This window comes from Nomascus leucogenys, chromosome 6, assembly GCF_006542625.1.
Source record: "Nomascus leucogenys isolate Asia chromosome 6, Asia_NLE_v1, whole genome shotgun sequence".
NCBI classification, from domain to species: Eukaryota; Metazoa; Chordata; class Mammalia; order Primates; family Hylobatidae; genus Nomascus; species Nomascus leucogenys.
Genome location: NC_044386.1, coordinates 89,024,777 through 89,044,749, shown reverse-complemented (window position 1 = coordinate 89,044,749; position 19,973 = coordinate 89,024,777). Strand labels below are relative to the sequence as shown.

Here is a 19,973-nt window from a genome sequence, read left to right as displayed (position 1 = left end):
CTGCATGGTAAAACTTTGGTCTCCACAACCCCTTATCGTAAACCCAGATATTCTTTTCTATTGATTCTAAGTCTTTAGATAATAATTCTTTCAACCAATTACCAATCAGAAAATCTTTGAATCAGGTTGTCCCACCTTTCCCAACTGAACCAATGTACATTTTACACATATTAATTGATGACTTATGTCCTCCTAAAATGTATAAAATCAAGTTGTAGCCTGACCACCTTGGGCACATGTTCTCAGAATCTCCTGAGAGCTGTGTCACAGTCCATTGATCACTCACATTTGGCTCAGAATAAACCCCTCCAAAGATATTACAGAGTTTGACTCTTTTCGTTGACAACAGTTAGGGGTCCTAGTCACTTGGCATTTGTCTTCTCTAGCCAAGACACCTCAGAGATCCCTGTGCAAACCAATTCAAAGGGGAAAGGAAAGATGAGCTGATCTTCAGTTACACAGGATTGCTATCTACATCAGCCCCAATATAATACATTCTCAAGATCGGATAGATTATGGTGCAATAAAACATAATCCAAAAAACTGCAGTGGTGTAAGGCATTCCAGGTCTGTTTCTCTCTCATCTTCATGGCAATTACAGGTCATGCTCTGTGTTGCTGTTATCTCATTCTGGGGCCCAGGCTGGCTAAGCAACCACACTGGGGAACATGAGGAAGTACATACTCACTTGGAAAGTGCCTGCCTCAAAGTGGATGTCACTTCTCTCACATTTCATTGACCAAATCAAGTCACATGCCCATGCCTGAGTTCAACAGGTGCCTCCTGCAGAAGGAGGACAGGGAATTGATGGACAGTCATAGAGCTCAGCACACTTGCTTAACTTCTCTACTCAGAGGTTCCTTCAGTGCCTCCCAGCACACTAGGGCCCCACCCTATCCTGTCTGATGCTAACCCTCTTCTCTTCTTCAGCTGGACATTTTCCAAAGTCTCTCTCCTCTCCCACCCCCAGCTAGTAATAATTTTCAGAATCTTCATCATTAGCCACCATATCTCCACCCCCTTCCATTCATCAAAGATAATCAAGACATCATTTTTAAACCCAAAGTCTAAGGTTCCCTTCCAATTCTGGACTCACAGGACTTATTTCTCAGGACTGTTTAAAAAGAGAGCTTACAGCACGGTTTCTAGGCAATGGCACTCTTGACATTCTAGACTGGATAATTGTTTGTTGCAGGGGGTTGTCCTGGTCATTGTAGGATGTTTAGCAGCATCCCTGGCTTCTACCCACTAGATATCTGTAGCACTCCCCAAGTTATGACAACCAAAAACATCTCCCGATTGCCAAATACTCCCTGGGAGGAAGGGGACAAAATTGCTCCCAGTTGAAAACCCCTAGTCTACAGAAGTTCCAGCCCATTGCTGCTCCTGGCTAATTATTTATTTATATTACATGAATCTACTGAGTACTTGCTAAGTGTCCACCCCTTCATCAACAAACACATACTGGGCACCTACTTCAGACACTGGCTGAAGGCAAGAGGTGCCAAGATCACATAGGTGTGGTCCCTGCCCTCCAAGCATTCACATTCAGTGCAAGAAGCCAGCAGACATGTTAAAATATAAGTTCGGCACAATACAATACGTTCATGGCTCTGTGAGCAAATTGCCATGTGAGCTCAAAACAGAAGTTTTTGGCAGGGAAAACTACACAAAGAAGTTAAGACCACTGGAAAGTAATGATGCTTCATGTTTACACCATACTTTGTGATTTGCAAAGCACTTTCGCATATGTTAACTGCCTTGATCCTGAAACAACCTTGAGAGGTGGTTGTTGCTCTCCCCATTTTGCAGATAAGCAAAACGAGGTTCAAAAGGATTCAGCGACTTCCCTAGATCGTGCAACAATTGAGTGGCAGAAGTGGGACTAGTTCTGCCACTAGTTGGGTGCCCCAACTCCAAAATTGTTTTCTCCTGTTCCCCTGCAGAACTTAGGAAGGCTGCGGGGAGCTGAAGGGCCATTGATGCCACAGCAGGACAATCATACTTCCCACACCCATGTACCCAAGGCGAAGGTGCCTGGCCTTGAGCAAGATTAGGACTGTTAGATCAGGAACATGGAATGTAAGGAGAAGAGAAACAGTCAACTCTTTTCATTTCAAAATAGAACTTCGGCACTCATAGCAGAGGCAAGTTCTTGAAAGATAAGGCTTTTGATCTGCAAAAACTGTTTTTTTTTTTTTTTTTTTCAGTTCTAAAAGCCTAGTTTTAGCATCATCAGAAGCAAAGCTCTGAAGGAATTGGGGCATAAAGTCTAGATTAGAAAAAGGAGAGCTGGAGAACCAGACTGCCATGCTGCCGAGATTAGACATGGATAACTAAGAGGGGTGGGGTGGGCGGAGGCAGAGGTGAGAGCAGCAGAAGGAGCTACTGATATGTGAGGCGGGGACAAGGAATCACATGCTTGACTCCTCCTGTGGTCCAATCTCAGTGGGACAGGAAGTATCAGACCCAGAAATCTCTGGCCAGTTTGGGAAACAAGAAAGGAGGGGCCTTGGGATGATAGCAAACCTTAGAGGGAGCTCCCTGTCCAGTGGAGGAGCCCAGACATATGGACCCAGAGAGTGCCACTCCCTCAGCCTGGTGCAGAGAGAATAGATGGGCTTCTCCATGCCCACAAGGAGCGGGGCAGAGGGGTTACCTGAAAGGCAGAGCCTCGCAGGGGACTCACAACAACGGGAGAGGATGTCCTGTGAGATCAGATGAGGACACTGTCATGTCCCAGCTGATGCCAGCCAAGAGGGGAACAACTGTCTGAACACCACACTGGATGGCAGATCTCAGCAGATGTTGACGAGTGAGTCTCATTGGAATGAGATGGAGAACAACACAGTCCAACAAATATCCAGAGACTCACTCTGATTGGAAAAGGGCATGTCACAGGTCCAAGCCCACTGAACCAATCACTGTGGTCAGAGAAGTGAGTGTTTCAATTGGAGGGAGGCTCTTCTTGCTCCACGTATCTTCTTTCTCAGTTTCTCCCCCCAAAGGCAACCACTGTTTATGGTTTCTTGTGTATCTTTTCAGAATGAGAAGTTCTCCATTTACACAAACTCATCTATGTGTATGTGGTCCCTCACTTTCTTTACTCAGTGTCAGCCTACCATACACACCCCATTACACTTAGGTTTTTGACCTAACCCATCCTACAGACTTTATATCTGCTCTTATGAAAGCTGCCAATGACCTCCATGTCATCAAATACTCTCTACTACTCCACAGCTGAGTAGGGGAGCCAGGTGGTGCCAGGAGAATCCATTTCTCCTGACTCATGGTCCTGTGTTCTGTCCCATGCCCATGCCTGCCCAGCACCCCCTGGCCACCATCCTGTATGAGCCAATCATGTCCATCTAAGGCACAATCTGGAGACAGACGTGAAACCACGTCCCCCCAACCCCCATCACAGCATCTGAGCCCAGTAACCTGAATACAAGCCTTCCTGGAAACAGGGACCTAGCCAACACCCTCACCACTCAAAGTGGGGTCCAAGGACCAGTATGAGCAGCAGTATTGCCTGGGCACTTTTAGAAATGCAACATCTTAGGCCCTTTGCAGAATCCTGGTCTTTATTTAAACAAGATTCCCCAGGGGGATTCTTGGGCATATTTAAGTTTGAGAAATGGTGGTCTACCTACCTTCTTTTGAGCACTTGGACTTTTCCAGCCCAAGAGGCTTCCAGTTCACAGGCTGTTCCTGCACTTTGCTGCTGATATAAATACTCTCATCGCTGTTGTATTGGGTTTACATTTAAGGATTCCCAAAATACACCTGGCCCTTGTGTACACAAAGATGCTAGTGGCTCTCCAGGTTGCAAGGAGGTAAATTAGGGAAACCCTGATCCTTTTTTGCCATCAATGGCCAGAAAAGGTTTGCAGGGGCCTCTTAGATATTCCTGCTTCTGTGCTTCCCTCACCTCCTGGCACGTGATGCCTGCTTGCCTTTCCCCTGAAATACTGTGTTTATAAACAAAGCCACATATGAACCCATAAAGGGAAGTCTAAGTGGGATCCCTGCACTACAGGGCCCAGGATCTCCTACAGAGGCAGCTGATTCTCAGGAAGTGATGAAGGAGCCATCCAGAATGGTCAGCCCTCTCTCTTGGGGCATTTTGGATGAAAAGCCACCCTCCTGGAGTACAGCAGAAAAGCCTCCCAGCTTTTACTGTGGTTCTTGGTTCCTATCCTCCAGCGCAATTTAATTTTTTAAATAGATGTCAGTCCCTATTTTTTTGATAAATGGCTGAGTTTTTAACACGTGGACATGTTATAGAAAAGAGCAGGTATGGGTCATGCGAAAGCTTGGTGAAAAAAGAAAGAAAATAGGAAAGCTTTTATCTTCTCACTATTTAGCACAAAATTATAATGGTAGGAATACTTTCTAATTCCACAGCAAGGCAATGTCTACCCACACCATATGAGTCCATGAGAATGTGTGTTGACATTACTTAAAGGGGGTGTGGGAATGGGAGATGGGGTTGGGGTGTGTGGGAGGAGGTAGGCAGATTTGACCATTCGTGTTATTACTAAAAAGTTCAAATTAAAAACGAAGCAAAACAATGTACTATACCACTTCCTTATTTCTTTATTTTTTTGTTTTGATGGGATTTAACATAAAATAATGCTGACCTAGCTGAAATCTTCAGAACGTGAAGTCGACATCAGATCTCCATGCACCATATTTTTGACTTGCAAATGCCTTCCAAGAATAGCTGGAGTGTCCTTATTAAGCCCGGCTTGTGATGCATCCTTACTTAGCACCGTCTGCTCCAGCACTGTATAATTCATGGACTTGCCTTATGAAGTTAGGGAGGGATAGAAACCGTGACCAGCCCATGAACCCAAGCTGACACTTCAATTATTTTAAAAGGAACACAGAGAAAGCTGAAATCTGACCTGCCTCTCAGCCCCATCCTTGGGGACGCCCAGCCGGCCTTTCTTTAGCCAGGTTCCAGGTCCGTCTGCATCAATGCTGGGGGCATCGTATTCGGCCAAGGGAAACTGTCATCTTAGTTCCAGCCTTATACTCAGCGGTGACCCGGCATCTCTGGTGAGGATGGGGCAGCTCAAGAAACAAGCCTGAGGGTCCATGGTATTTAGAGTTGAGTTTCACTAATTTTAGCAAACAAGGATGAGCCTGATCATGGTAATAATAATCACTATAGTTACCATATATGAGCTCCTCCAGGCTGCCAAGCCCGGTACCAAGCACCGTTTAAGTATTACCTCATTTAAAGCATAGAGCAAAGTAGGAATTATTGTCCCATTTTACAGAGGAAGAGACTGTGTCCCAGAAGCTGCCCTAAAGCCACGGATAATGACAAGAAAGTCCTGGATTCAAACACAGGTCTGTTGGGCCCCAAAGCACATGTTCTTAATGAGTGCTCTGCAAAGGGAGTGCCCTAAGGCCCAGGGCTGGGCACCATTGTCATATGGGAAGAAAATAACAGAAATGTTACATATGCTTTAAAATCTCATTTCAAAATTTCTATTTTTGCACATTTTCATACATATTATTACAACTGAATGTACATAGTGAATGAACAAAGATATATTATGTTTTATATTGACTGACCTTATGCAGGGCACCCTTTCTCATCAAGACCACCCCGCTCATGGGGGCTTCCATTCCCCAGGGCAGGTGACCCTCTTATATGACCTTCATGGCCCATAACTCCATTGGTAATTATCCTTATTAGATTGTTTCTTGCTTTTTTTTTTGTCCCCCCACTGCAATGGAAACTCCCCAGGAGTTTGGATGCTTCATGACTGCTGAGACCCAGTGCCTTGCACTGACGGTGCTCAGGCACATATATTGATGACGGTGTGGTCTGATTTTTTTTTCTTAATTGTGAAGTTTTGAGGCCACTGCTCTTCACTCCTCCCTTGTAGTGATCCCTGACCAGGTTTTCCACCAATGGGCTCTAGGCAACCTGGCCCTCTCTCCTCAGGATCCTTTTTGAGATCCTCCTCTGAGACCTCTTTAGCCCCATGTGGACATCGGCAAGCTTGACTTCCCCAACGGCCTGGCATACGAAGAAACAGATGCATCTACAATCTGAAGACTACTTCTAATTTGTGGTGGGAGCTCTGATCAGCCGTGCACCTCCCTCGGTCTCAGCATCCTTGTTTGCAAGCAGGAGGGGCTTTACCGTAGGGGCCTTGGCCCCATCAGGACCTGTGAGGCTGAGACTCCATGTCCAGGCAAAAACGTGCCCTCCTTATGTTTAGTTTCATAAGCCTGCAGCTTTGGGAAGGGGCCACACTCCTGCTGCTGCCCCTCCAGCCAGGTGTGTCACCTTCATGGTGATCCCGCCCCTCTCCAGGTCTCAGTACTTTCACCTGTTCTGAGTGAAGGAGGGGTTGTGGATTATCCTGGAATCTAATGAGCTAGGTATCGTGCACACCCTTGGAAAATTCACAAGAACTCTCTAGATGAACCTCACATTCCTCGGCTTCTGTCATCATAGATCCAATTTAGCAGATGGCAGGGGCTTCTGATCATTCAGAAGGTATTCCTGAGCACCGTCAGTGCAAGGCACTGGGTCTCAGCAGAGATGAAGCATCCAAACTCCTGGGGAGTTTCCATTACAGTGGGAGGACAAAAAAAAAGCAAGAAACAATCTAATAAGGATAATTACCAATGGAGTTATGGGCCATGAAGGTCATATAAGAGGGTCACCTGCCCTGGGGAATGGAGGCCCCCATGAGCGGGGTGGTCTCGATGAGAAAGGGTGCCCTGCATAAGGTCAGAAGAAGAGCTGTCTGAGAGGAGGAAACAGTCAAAGCAAAGGCCTGGGGAAAGAATGTGTTTGGTTTAGTCAAGGGACAGAAGGAAGTGCAGAGTGGTTGGGGCTAAAGGAGCAAGGGCGGGATGTAGGCAGGGCTGTATGTACAGCTAGGTGATAACTCAGTGCAGAGAAAACACCACCCATGGGTACCAGCACTCCTGCCCCAGACAGGTCCAAACTCCCCTTCGAGATACCTGCTTGATTTGAGCATCCAAGGGAGCCCTTGCCACTTAATACTAAAGACTGGGAGAACTAAACTGGAAGCTCAGATTGTGCAGATGGCTCACCCCATCCCACCCCTGGCTCCCTGACTTGGGAGGCTCTCTTCTCCCCACCTCCACGTCTCTCTTCCACCAAAAGAGGGTCTGGCAGCTACTGCTTTGGTGGTGATTGAGATGTGCCTGGCAGCATGTCTGCAGCGACCATCTCCTGGGCTGTGCTCTGCCCCTGTAGTCAGCCACCCACCCTCGCTGGGCTTTGAAGCCGGGAGCTCATCTTGAAGGGTTTCTCCCTAGCTCGAGGCAGGCTAACCAGGGGAAACCGGTGTCTCAGCTGAGGTCCTCTCCTCCCTCTGGGTGTCTGGAAGCACCAACAAACCCTCAGCTCTCAGGGTTAACAAAGTCTGGAGGCAGGGCAGGGACACACAGACTGCAGTGTTCACAGCCACCACCCAAAGTGAGTGACACAGAAACACAGTCCCGTGTGCCTATCAGCCAGATCCAGCCCCTACACACACAGGGCCCAGGGAGAGGCAGGCTTCCTCCAGGAAAGGAAGGCTGGGTCATAGTTGCTGGGGGTGAGAGGGCACCCCAGAGATGCCCCACAAAATGAGCAGGCTGACAAGAGTAATCCCAGTTCATATTACGTACCCACTATGTGCCAGGCTTCACACTGGGCTCTTGACACTCAAAGCTCCTTACCTTACCGCACCTTCACTCAGTGAGCCTGAGACTCCATGGTTAGTACCACCCCATTTTATAGATGAAGAAACTGAGGTTCTGAGAAATAAACTAACAGCCCTCACTGCGCTAGGAAGTGGCTGAGGGGAGTTGGAGCCGGCCTGCTGCCTCTGCCCTGTCTCTGCCTCCTCAAGGCCTAGAGTCTGTGCTGACCCTTTGCAGAGGTCAAGCCTAGGTCAGCTGCATGGGGTGCAAGCAGGGACATGATCTCTATGACTGATGAGCTTACAGTCAAATTGCAGAGACAAGAAAGCACTCAGGAAATGATTCTAGAGGAGGAGAATGTGGGGCTGAATAAGGGAGAAAAGCGCATTGAACTTGGGGGTCATACAGACACGGGTGGGGACCTGAGCCCTCTGAACCTCAGTTTCCTCACCTGTAAAATGAGCATCATCCTGAGTCCTGCTCAAGGTGGTCCTAGGCCCCCGTGAGTGCTGGCACAGTACTCAGCGTGCCATGAGAATTGTACAAATGTTTCCTTGCTTCTTTCTTAGCATTATTTTTCTATTCCTCAAAATAAGTGTAGTAAGACTTTGGAGAAGGAAGGACTCCATGTGGCCTACAATAGTCAGGACAGGTTTCCTAGAGGAGCTGGGACCTGGGCCTCCCCTGGACTTGCTGCATCTGATCTCAAGCAGAGCTGAAGGTGTCATTATTTGCCAAGTATGCCATTGTTCTGAGATTCAGTTTCCTCATCTGTAAACGGAGATAAGCGTAACTAATTTATCAACCGATCACACACACAGAGCTGTCCAGCAGGATGGAAGGAAGCGAGGAACCCAGAGATTTGGGTCCAGCCAGAGTTCTGCCACTATGGTGTTAGCCTAGGCAGGTCACATTTTGTCTATATGATTTTGTCTCCTCATCTGTGAAATGGGAATTTTTTATTTTGAAGTCACTAGGTGAGTCACTTCACCTCCCTAGAAGCTGCTTCCTCATTGGTAAAATGACCTAGTTGTAGTTCTCTACATTTTTTTCTCTTGAGTTTAAAGCCCCTGTGGCTTGGATTCTAAGCTAGTGCCCACCCTGTCCCCATACCCTCTCCACCCACCATGCCAGCCAAGATGATACACCCTTGGGGAACTGTGTTCAGGTCTGGAGAGAGAACAGAAATGCTTCTGGGCCATATCCTCTTTCCAGATGACCTTTAAGAGAAACAAGAGGGACAGGTAACAAGGAGGAAGAAATTGACCTTGAAAACACTATGAAACGTAAGCCAAACTCTCCCAGATAGCTGCTGGGAGGGTCCCCCCACCCCAGCAGCCCCCATCAGCTACAGAGGCACTTCAGAGCACTTCCTGTCTCATTTGGGGCAGAGCTGGCCAGGATGCTCGTGCAGCTCAACCCCAGCCTGGGTAGGGTGCTCTGACCACAGGCCGGTCACACGTAAGGGCAAACAGAGGACTGTTTTTGATCAATGGTTAGGAGCCAGTGGCAGGTGACAAAACCTGGTGAGCGTGAGCAGCCACAAGTGGGCCCTGGGCTCCTGGGCATGGAACTCTCCCCACTCTTGGCTTCCCACTTCCTGGGGTGCATTTCTCTCTTACAGCCCCACCCAACACCACCACCCTCACTCAGTGGCAAACTAAACACTGTCCCTCCTAGCCGGACAGGGGTCTACACCTGGGACACCGTCAGTGGGGTGTTAGGGTTAGGTCGTTTGCCAAGTTCAGGATTGGGACACTCAGCTTTGAGCACCTCCTGCTATATGGAGGGCTCCTCAGAAAGGGAGGTCTGGAGACTTATGGCCCAATTTCCCTAGTCTCTAGAACAGAGCTCCACTTCCTAGGGAGCTTTCTCCAGTGCCCTCCCCACCATTTCCTCCAGCATTATCTTCTTCTCAGGAGGAGGGGAAAAGGCCACAGGAGGAAGTAGAGGAGGGTGGGCAGGGGCCAGCTGGGGGGTCAAGAGGGATCAGATGGGCACAGAGCCAGCTGATGGGGCTGCACACACCAGCCTCACCCTCTTTCTGCCTCTTCCCTCCCCCTCCTTTCTTCCCCTCATAGACGTTAACTGAGCAGCTGCTATGTGCCAGCCCTGTCTGAGTTCCTGCATATGCACATCTGCCTCACACTCAGACTCTGCACTCTGGCCTGCTCTCCTGCTGAGGCAGAGGGACCCTGTGGCGAGGGAGAGCAGAAAGAGCTCCTCAGCCTATGAACCTGGCCACTACCACAATTTTAGAAATGTGGTCACTGAGGGTCACTGAGGGCCTGAAAAAAAGCCTTGCCCAAAGGCAACCCTCTTGGGACCAAGGCTCCTGCCTGCTGAGGCTGACAAGGTCCTGGCCAGGCAGCACAAATTCCATGCAGGGATGTCCCTGGGGCCCCTGCTGTGCACCCAGCACTGCGTTGGACTGTGGGGACACGGGGTGTGTCAGGCCTGATCTGGGGATGGGGACACAAACACACACACAGTCAACTCACTCCTTGGTGCCTGAGGGGAAGCCCTGGCGCTGGAGGCACTGAAGAAATGCCCAACGACCTTTCACACCACAGAGGGCACAAGCCCCCGCTGAGGTCCAGGGTACCATTGGCTTGTTCTGCTCTGTACCTGCATGTCACCATGGAGCCAGGAGCTGACCTCTGTTTTTGAATCATTAGCTCCTGAGTCAAGAGAATGTGGAGGAGGTGTCTGGGGGTGGGAGTCCAGACACTCATTCAGCGGCTGAGTGGCCCCTGTTCCACTGGGCAGCCCTACCTGCCCCCTCCCCAGCTTCCCCCTTTCCCAGCTCCCTCCCACCAGCACCGTCCTGGGCTCCCATTACTCAGGGTTCAAAAGACTGGAACACGAGCGATGGAATGTCAGGACAGCAGGGCAGAAGAGGGATTCAGGACAGACTAGGTCTTGCAGGGCCCCCACCCCCACCATGTGGCAGCCCAAGGGTATTGACAAGCCTCATGGTGAGCATCCCAGTGCTGAGGTCCAGAGAGGTGCAGTGCCTTGCCCAAAATCACACAGCAAGAAGGGACAGCAGTAGGCCCAGAGCCCCCAGTCTCTGCTCTCATCTCAGACTCCACCCACTCTTGCACGCAGGTGGCTTCCCCAGCTGGTTCCACACGCTGGGTGGATGTCCAGGCCTAGCGTTCCTACAGCTCAGAGAGTGCCTGGTGGGGGCGGGGAATGGGAGGGTGCAGAGGGGGAGCAGGAGAAAACAGAAAGTGCCAGTGATTCACATTTCAAAATGTCGTGTTATTCCAGGCGCTTTCTCGCTTTGCCACCACCTTCATCCACCCCCCACTTGCCATCTTGAGAACCGGCTGCAGGGTGGCTGGGGCGGGGGGAGGAGGAGGCTGAGACCATCATCTAAGGAAGCTGTGTTTCCACCCTGCCCACTGAGAAGCCCGAGGGTGAATGAGCAGTCGGATGAGCACCGAGCTGGGAACCAAGGGGCCTGGGTGCCAGCCCTGGCTTTGGAATTGGTTGCTGGGAGACCCTGAGCAAGTCCCTAGGCCTCTCTGTACTTCCTTTACATACTTCCCCAGCACGTAAAATGGGGAAGTGGGAAGAGCTTGTGGCTCCCACGACTAGTTGCATATCAAAGCAAAACAAAACAGATTCTTGGACTGCATCCCCAGAGATTCTGATTCTGTATGTTAGAGATGAGGCCTGGGAGTCTAATTTTAAAGCACACCCCTAAACCCCACCCAACCTGGTGATTCAATGCAACCAGTCTACTGAGGCGTGGTTAGAGAGCTCCTGGCTATATGCTTCCATGCGGTTTCCAATCATCTCCAGGACTTATTTACCTCCTCCAAAATGCCCTCCTGGATTTACCCAGCCCTACCTGCCACGTCTAACCCTCTTCACTTCTGGCCTTGCCTCCCTGCCCATACTCTCCTACGGCTCCTTAAAAGCATTTAGTCATTTGTGCCTATGTGTGCACGTGTGTGTGTGTGTGTGTGTGTGTGTGTGTGTGTGTGTGTGTGTGTTCTATGTGAGCTACATGAGCAAGACGAACCTCCCACACAGCACAGAGAAAGTTGCTCAGCACTGGAGCCAGCTAGCCCCACATTTGGAACTGGACTCTGCTGTGCAAGGTTGGGTGACCCTAAGGAAGAGCCCCAGCCTCCCTGGGCCTCCGTTTCCACATCCCTTAGAGGGCCTAGCCAGACCCTGCCTCACAGGGCCACATGTGAGCTCTCCACTAAGGTGGTGTACAAAGCACTTGCGGTGGCTTGGGGAGGGGTGTCAGTGGCCAGGAAAGCAAGCCGGGTGAATGGTGGACTCTCCCAGAGCGATGCGTGCTACCTTGGGAGGTCTGGACTCCTTCCTTCAAGTGTGTGCCTTTAGGCAGATGGCTGCCAGCGTAGGTCCTCAATAAAGAACGGGTCCACCCCGTATCATTCGGGGTCCCCATAGGAAACAGAATTCCCCCCAGGTGGCTCAAATGAAGAGACACAGAGGGAGGGGCTGGTGACTGAGGTGGGCAGGGGTAAGGAAATCCAAAAGGGGTGGGGAGACTCCTGGACTAGAACAGCTGACAGCTGTCCGCAGCCCGCATCTACAGGGCAGGGCAGGATGTCATGGCCAGAGACCAGCAGGAGTGCGGGCCTTGGAGGAGGGGCCGCCCCACAGGAGCGCAGTCACAGAGGGAGGCAGCTCTTCCCAGAGACGCACATCCCAGAGGGAGCAGCAAAGGAAAAATAGCCCAGCCCCTCTCTCCTCCCACCGCTGCTTCTCATTCTGGTATTTCCCGCTGGCCAAGCCCAGGCAGTGGTCAGAGGCATGGGCAGCCCTTAGAGGTCCCCTCCTGGAGCACAGAGCAGGGCAGAGAAGCAGAGACAGTTTGCCTGGCAGGTTGCCGGGAATAGCAGGGCAAACAAGCAGCTCCTCGGGCAGCCTCTGCTGCCTGGGCGTGGGAGGTGGGGCCTGGCTCATCAACCAGAAGACGGGTTTGAGCCTCACCACTGCCACAGACACAAAGGGTGACATCAGGAAGTCGCTTCTCTCCAGATCTGTTTCCTCATCCTTAAACTATAAGGGTTAAACTATCTGTCCTGAGCCACCTCTTCCAAGCCTGACCTGCACTTCTCCTCCCCTGCCTTTTCAAGAGAGGAGAGAGCCCTGCTGGACAGGAAAATGGGCTTGGAGAGGAGGGAAGCGTAGCAAATGGAAAATTAATTCTGGGCGGTAAAGAGCAGAGGCTGTTGTTTGTGATGTATAACTTACTCTTTGTGTCAAACTGTGTACTGTGTATATCAGTGGGATGGCAAGAAAACCGAGATCTATTACTTAGAGTTTAATCTGTTCTCCGTGTTGGAGAAGAGAGAGGGAGGGGGAAAGAAGACTACAACTTTAATCACAGGCCCGACTCGATGTGTCAAGCTGCTCTCGGGTGTGTTAGTAAAATGATGTCAGATCACAGGCTTCCCAGACAGCTCTGCACACTGCGGCTTTATCTGCCGAGCCGTAAATTAGCACACCTACTTTACGCTCTTCAGGTAAAACCAGTAATTTAGCTGAAAAATACACACACGCACACATGCACACAGAGCATGTCGGGGAGAGCTCAGGAGAGGGGGCTGCCCCCCTTGAGCAAGAAATAGCTAAAAATGAGCAAACCGGGATGAAAATGACACCATGGCTGCGCCTCCTGTCATTAGCGCCTGGGCTCCTGGTGCCAGCCCCACAGCCAGCCCACCTTCCTTTCTACCTGCCTCAGTGCCTCCCCTACCCCCACCACCCCTTTTCGCCATGAACCGTAAATTACATGCTGACACCTTTAATTTGTGCAAAGTATGCCTGGCTGCGCCTGGCACCAGCAGCCGGCTGCTATAATAAGGTCAATCTATATTCATTGTCGCAGCACTTGATGTGCCAGATAACACAGGGAGGCAGCGCGGTGGTGGCTTCTCCGGGCTGGGGGGTGAGGTGGGGGTGCCCACTGCCTCTCATCGCGGCCTGGCACCAGTTGGCTTATCACTTATGCATGGCATGAGCAATGTTATGATTTAGCTAATCACCATCAGTTATTCATCCGATGGCTGCCTAGAGACGACAGTAGCACACTCCTGCCTGCCCAAGCCAGAGAGGGAGGCCCCTGTCCACTCGATGCCACAGAAAGACCACCCAGGAGGTCTGATTGTCCTTTCTGGGGAGTGGCCCCAGAAAGGGAATAGCCCAGGATTATAGACTCCTAGGCTTGAGGAGGAGAAGCTGCTGAAGGTGCCCTGTGGGCAGGCAGGGTCACCGATGTGATGTCTCTAGATCCTAGGGCCCAGCCAGGAACGGGCATCTCACTGATATGTCACATGGCAGGAGCCCAGGCTTTGAAGTCACAGAGTTCCGGGTTCTAATCCCCACTCTTCCACTTCCAAGTCGTGAGAGCTTAGTCAAGTCACTTAACCTTTCTGGGCTGCAGTTTGTCAACAGCACAACAGGGAAACAACTCCACTCCTGGCAGGAAGAGTGTACAGATGCAAAATATGGAATGTGTCTGACATAGTAGGCACTCAGTCAATGGCAGCTGCTAGTATCACAGACCTAGCGCATCTATCACATGCATGATTGGGTGAATGTCTGCTTTCAGTGGGGAATGCAGATTCAAAAGGCTCATAAGGAATAGGGCTGGGACCAACAGGTGAGCCCATTTGAGACAATACCCCCTGGCATGAGGTTATGTTGAAACAGGTCTCAGCTTCTGACATGTTTGAGTAAGAGGAGACCCAAGAAGCATCGAATCCATGGCTGAGGAAGGCCAGAGGCAGGCACAAACCAAGTTCTCAGCCTCGAGCAGGGTGGAGGCAAAAAATGAAGTTTAGTGGCCCCAGCTTATAGAGCTGAACGGACTTGGAGATTGTTCAGCACAACCCTTCATGCTAGAGATTGGGCAACAGAGGCAGAGAGGGAATGGCTGGTCCAAGGTGGTCCAGCCAGTAAGGGGCAGGGCTAGAGTCCTGGCCTGGGCTTCTGACTTCATAGCTCTTCCTGCTGCTCTACAAGACAGCCCCAAAGAGGGGCAGAGGACCATCAGACTTTGAGGGGATGCCCTTGGGATTATCTGAGTCTTCTCTCTTCCTGGATGCCCAGTCAGGAGTGCACAACGTATGCTCCTAGCTCTGTCCACAGCCCTGTAGGCAGTGGGAGGGATGGGTCAAACCCTCAGCCTTCAGTGGATCCTCAGCTTCCTTAGCTGCACAATGGAGCCAAGAGCATCTGCTCCTAGGAGCTAATGAGAAGATTAAGTGAGACCACCTGGGCAGACTAGATGAACAGTCTTTTCCCTTTCAGCCAAAGAGCTTAGAGTCTAAAGAAGGTAGTCGGGCCGACAGCAGCCTAAGAGGTTACCTAAATCCAGCTGTGCAAAAGCAGCTAAGTCGAACAGTTAATTCTGCAGCCTGAAAACAGACTCAGCAAACACCTCACTGTCCCAGCACCATGCTGACTGTTCCACTGCCACACCTTTGTCCACTCTATTCCCTCCCCCAGGAAAACCCTGCCTATCCTCACAGCTCCCCATATCCAGCTCATCCGCCCAGGTCCTGCTCAGATCCGCTTCCTCCAGGAAGCCTCTTCTCTCTCCCGGGCATCAGTGATGCCCCCCCCACCTGCAGCCCCCACCCCTTCCTGACTGAACGTGGGGCTCCCTCTCTAATCACAAGTGATTAGGCCCCATATTCGAAGCACTGGGTGAGTGAGCCATTATTTCAGAGCTAAGCAGCCTTAGGCCTCTCCAGGTCTGTACTGCTGAGCTGCAAAATGGACAGGCAAAGGTGGCGTGGTGTGTTCCCGGTGGCCCCAGGCATCACATTCCTGGGCAAATTTTCCAGCAATGTTTGGGCTCTGAAGGGACCATAAGGGCCAGGCCAATGGGCATCTCTATGGAAACTGGTGCCACTAGGCTGAATTTCCCCCATCTCTCTGGCATTTGTTTAAAGAAATGCAAATGTTCTCACCAATCTGGGCTTGTGCCCTGAGGTGTCTTCCCATTGCAAGAAGGTAATGTCCCGGTCCCACCTCTGCCCAGCCCCTCTATGCTCCTGCCCCCACCAAGGCCAGCCCAGGGCTGGCGGTTTTGTGCATCTTCCCATGTAACACAATTACACACACACCTGTGCTGCGGGCGCCTGCCAAGCCACAGCACGGTGTCCAGTGCTCAATCGCCCTCGAAATGTGTTTCTTCTCTTACCTGCAAAACTTGGACAGCGTGGAGGGCGGGGCCTCCCACCACAAGTGAGGCCATCAGCCTCCTACTACCAACTGGTGGGTCTGCCTGGCTGGGCACTCCACGACCATCAGCCCAGGCACAGCTAGAAAGCTCCTGCAAGTCCAGGGCTGAGCCCACACCCCTCATCCCATAGCATCCTATCACCCACTCAAAAGTGACCATGACACCATTTTGCTTCTGAGGAACTAGAAACCACAGAGATGTGGAATCTAAGCCTCCCACAGAAACTGAGACCTCCAGCCTCCAGGAACAGCACCCTCTCTCGGTGCTGGGGACACAGACCCTATCATCACAAGCCGCCCATACCCTTAGCCTCTGTTTTCAACTCTCCCTAACTGACACCTGGCTGCCCCCAACACACCAGTTTCCCCTGTTTCCTCTCCCATGCCCCCACAGACCCTGGGATTGCCTTTTCCAAAACATTTGCCCTCCTTTTCCCTTTCAAAGTGCCATCCTCTCTGAATCCATGTCCATAGACTTTTCCTCTCACCACTGCCCCACCGGGTTGCACCTCACGTTCATCACAGACTTAACTGACACATCTGCCCTATCTTCCTCCCCACCCTCATCCTATCATCAGTTTTGGTGACTTCAACATCCACTTTGCAGATCTACCCAGCACTGGGGCCTCTCTCTTCCTCTACCAGGTCAGACCAACCATCTGTCACCCTCCTCCCCACCTACTCCCACGGGCATCACATCTTGTACCATCATGAACACGGCACCATCCACACAATCTCCACTTCAAACATCCCACCAGGAGACCACCTGTCATCCTTCCAGATGACAAGTGATTCCTCCGTTTCACCAAGCCCTCCCACCCCTCACCCTCCTCTGTCACCACCATCAGCCCTCTGCCATCACATCCATCTTTCATCTTCTTTTCTCCCCTTACTTCTTCATACTTAAAGACTATGCTCAACCTGGGTTAAATCCAACTACCCACCTACTCAATGCCTGCACCCACACAGCAAAACAAAGGTAGAGAAAAAACAAACTGGCTTCCTCTAAATTCATAGTCTGCAATCTCAATTGGGCCCTGGTGTTGTTCCACAGCACTGCTACAGTTGTCTTGCACGATCCCATTCTCCAGAGCAACTGTCTCAGCCTTTCTCCTCTCCCCACACCCCTCACTACCCCCAGCCTCGCTTGCCTCATGCTTTGCTCAGGAAATAGCATAAATCAGAAAAGTCATCTTCCCATCGTGAAACCTGGCAGCCTCCCTCCTGCTCCTGTGGATGAAGGCCACTGCTCTGCCCAAGGCCATTCCCTCCATGTGGGTCTTGGATCCCACTTCTGTTATCTGAACCATAGATACCTCCTCTTTCTGCACATCGCTTCCTCTTTCTCCATTAGGTCATCCACAGCAGGCTGCTCTAGGATCTCCTGTGATAAACGAACAGCTCCATTGGGCTCCACTTCTCTCTCCAGCTTCCATCTCAATGTTCTGCTCCCCTTCACTGCAAAAAGTGTTTAAAAAATCGTCTGCACCTCCTGACTCCACTTTCTTTTTTTTTTTTTTTTTTTTGAGACGGAGTCGCGCTCTGTCACCCAGGCTGGAGTGCAGTGGCGCAATCTCAGCTCACTGCAAGCTCCGCCTCCCGAGTTCACACCATTCTCCTGCCTCAGCCTCTCCCAGTAGCTGGGACTACAGGCGCCCACCACCACGCCTGGCTAATTTTTTTGTATTTTTAGTAGAGACGGGGTTTCACTGTCGTCTCAATCTCCTGACCTCATGATCCGCCCGCCTCGGCCTCCCAAAGTGCTGCGATTACAAGCGTGAGCCACCGTGCCCGGCCTGCCTCCACTTTCTTAGTGGGCCTTCTGTCCCCATAGCTTAGCTGATTCAGCATTCATCATTGTCACCACTGACCCCTAAGTGTCCAGTTCACTTTCTTTTCCTTTCACTTGACCTTTCAGCAGTGATTGATTCAGGACCTCTTCCCACTTCCTATAATGCTTTGTACTTGGCCTCCACTGCTCCCTCTCCTGGGTTTCTTCCTACTCCCTGTCTGCTCCTTCTCAGTCTGTTCGGCCAACTCTGCCACATGTCCCAGCCTCTATGTGCAGGATAATCTCAGGGCGAATCCCTGGGCCTCTTTCTTTTCTTCTTTCCCAGTGGTCCCAAGATAACTTCATCCCATCCAATTGCATCAAATACCAGGTCTCTGTCATTGACTCCACGCCTCCATCTCCAGTCCTGGTCGCTCCTTGGAACTCCCAGGATGTGTATTCAACTGCAGAAGAATGACTAGGAGCCATCTCAAAATTAATACATATGGCTAAAACCAAACTCTTAGCTTTTCCTGCAAACTTGCTCCTCCTCCCTGCTCCCTAGACTTCCCACCTCTGTCAATGACACCACCACACACTCAGGTGCTTAAGCAAAATATCCCAGAGTTAGCTCGAATTCCCCTCTTCATCCCCCACACCCAAGCGATCAGCAAGTCCCTGACCATCCCACCCCCAGTGCACATCCCAGTCTATCCACATTCCTCCTTCTCCCCATGGCCACCCCAATCTGGGCCAGCACCGCCTCACTGCTGGACTAAAGTCTGTCTCCTGGGCATCAGTGATGCCCTCCCCTACCTGCAGCCCCCACCCCTTCATGACCGAATGTGGGGCTCCCTCTCTAACCACAAGTGATTAGGCCCCACATTAGAAGCACTGGGTGAGTGAGCCATTATCTTAGAGCTAAGCAGCCTTAGGCCTCTCCGGGTCTGTACTGCTCATCTGCAAAATGGACAGGCAAAGGTGGCTTGGTGTGTTCTCAGCAGCCCCAGGTATCACATTCCTGGGCAAAGTTTCCAGCAATGTTTGGGCTCTGAAGGGACCATAAGGGCCACGCCAGTGGGCATCTCCATGGAAACTGGTGCCTCTAGGCTGAAGGAGGGTGGACCCCCCAGGCCAGGCCCCTGCCTTCACTCTTGCCCTCCCAATGCACTCACCATGAGTCAGCCAGGGTCAGCTTTGTACATTGGAAATCAGGCCATGCCACTTCCCTGCTTAAAACCCTCCAGTGGCTTTCACCACCTTTTGAATGGAATGGAAACTTCTCATCCCACACAGGGCCCCCAGCTCCTACTCCCCTCCTGCTCCACCATCCATGTTGTGGCTTCTTCCCTCCTGCTCACAGGGCAGCATTCCAGACAGGAAGACTGGGAAGGGAAAAGGGCAAAATGGGGCCTGCCGGGGAGTTTGTCCGTTTTCATCACAATAATAATAACTGTTCCGGGATCCCCATCCAGGAGACATCTGCTTATAGCTCACTGGTGAGACCACATCACATGGACACGCATGGCTTTAGGAGAATTTGGGAAATAGAGTTTGTTTGTTCGTTCATTTTAGAGATGTGGTCTCTCTCTGTTGCCCAGGTTGGAGTGCAGTGGCACAATGATAGCTCACTGCAGTCTTGAACTCCTGGGCTCAATCGATTCTCCTGCCTCAGCCTTCTCAGTAGCTGGAACTAGAGGCATGCATCACCACACCTGGCTAACTGTTTTAAATTTTTCATAGAGACAGGGTCTCGCTATGTTGCCCAGGCTGGTCTCAAACCCCTGGTCTCAAGCAATTCTCTTGCTTGGCCTCCCAAAGCTCTGGAATATGTGTTTCTTTTCTTTAAGAGCTGCCTGTTGCTGCCCTAAATAAAAGTGGAGTCACCTAGTAAGGCAGAAATGGAGAATAGAGTGGCTGGTCCACCAGTGCCACCCAGACAGACTGAAAGTTCCATGAGTTGGGGCCGTGCCTTCTCTTCTGGGACAGGGTCAGATTTTGGAATCCTGTGTTCAGTAAACAGCTACCGAGGAGTTTTCCTTGCCAAACCCCTTGCATGGCCCAGCATTAAACAGATGAACCAGACATCTTTCTTTCCCCATAGAGGCTCACTAAGGCTAGGAGAGAGGCTGCCCAGCAAACTGTGGCATGTCAGGCTCCACAAAGGTGGACACAGAAGGAGCCCTAAAGGCACAGAAATGCATCCTGCATCCTCCCAGATCCATACATCCTTCTTGAGAGAGAGGAGGCAGCTCCACAGAGAGGG

At 51.0% G+C, this 19,973-nt stretch overlaps 1 long non-coding RNA gene across 1 annotated transcript in view; it reads right to left on the bottom strand.

Annotated features, from left to right (window-relative positions):
* LOC105739905 overlaps positions 1-19,973 on the bottom strand; it is a 108,224-nt gene that overhangs the window by 17,251 nt on the left and 71,000 nt on the right. The window contains exons 2-3 of the long non-coding RNA XR_001115884.2: positions 6,422-6,588; positions 689-783 (exon numbers count right to left, since the gene is read on the bottom strand). This is a non-coding gene — a long non-coding RNA (uncharacterized LOC105739905). The remainder of the gene's footprint in view (positions 1-688; positions 784-6,421; positions 6,589-19,973) is intronic.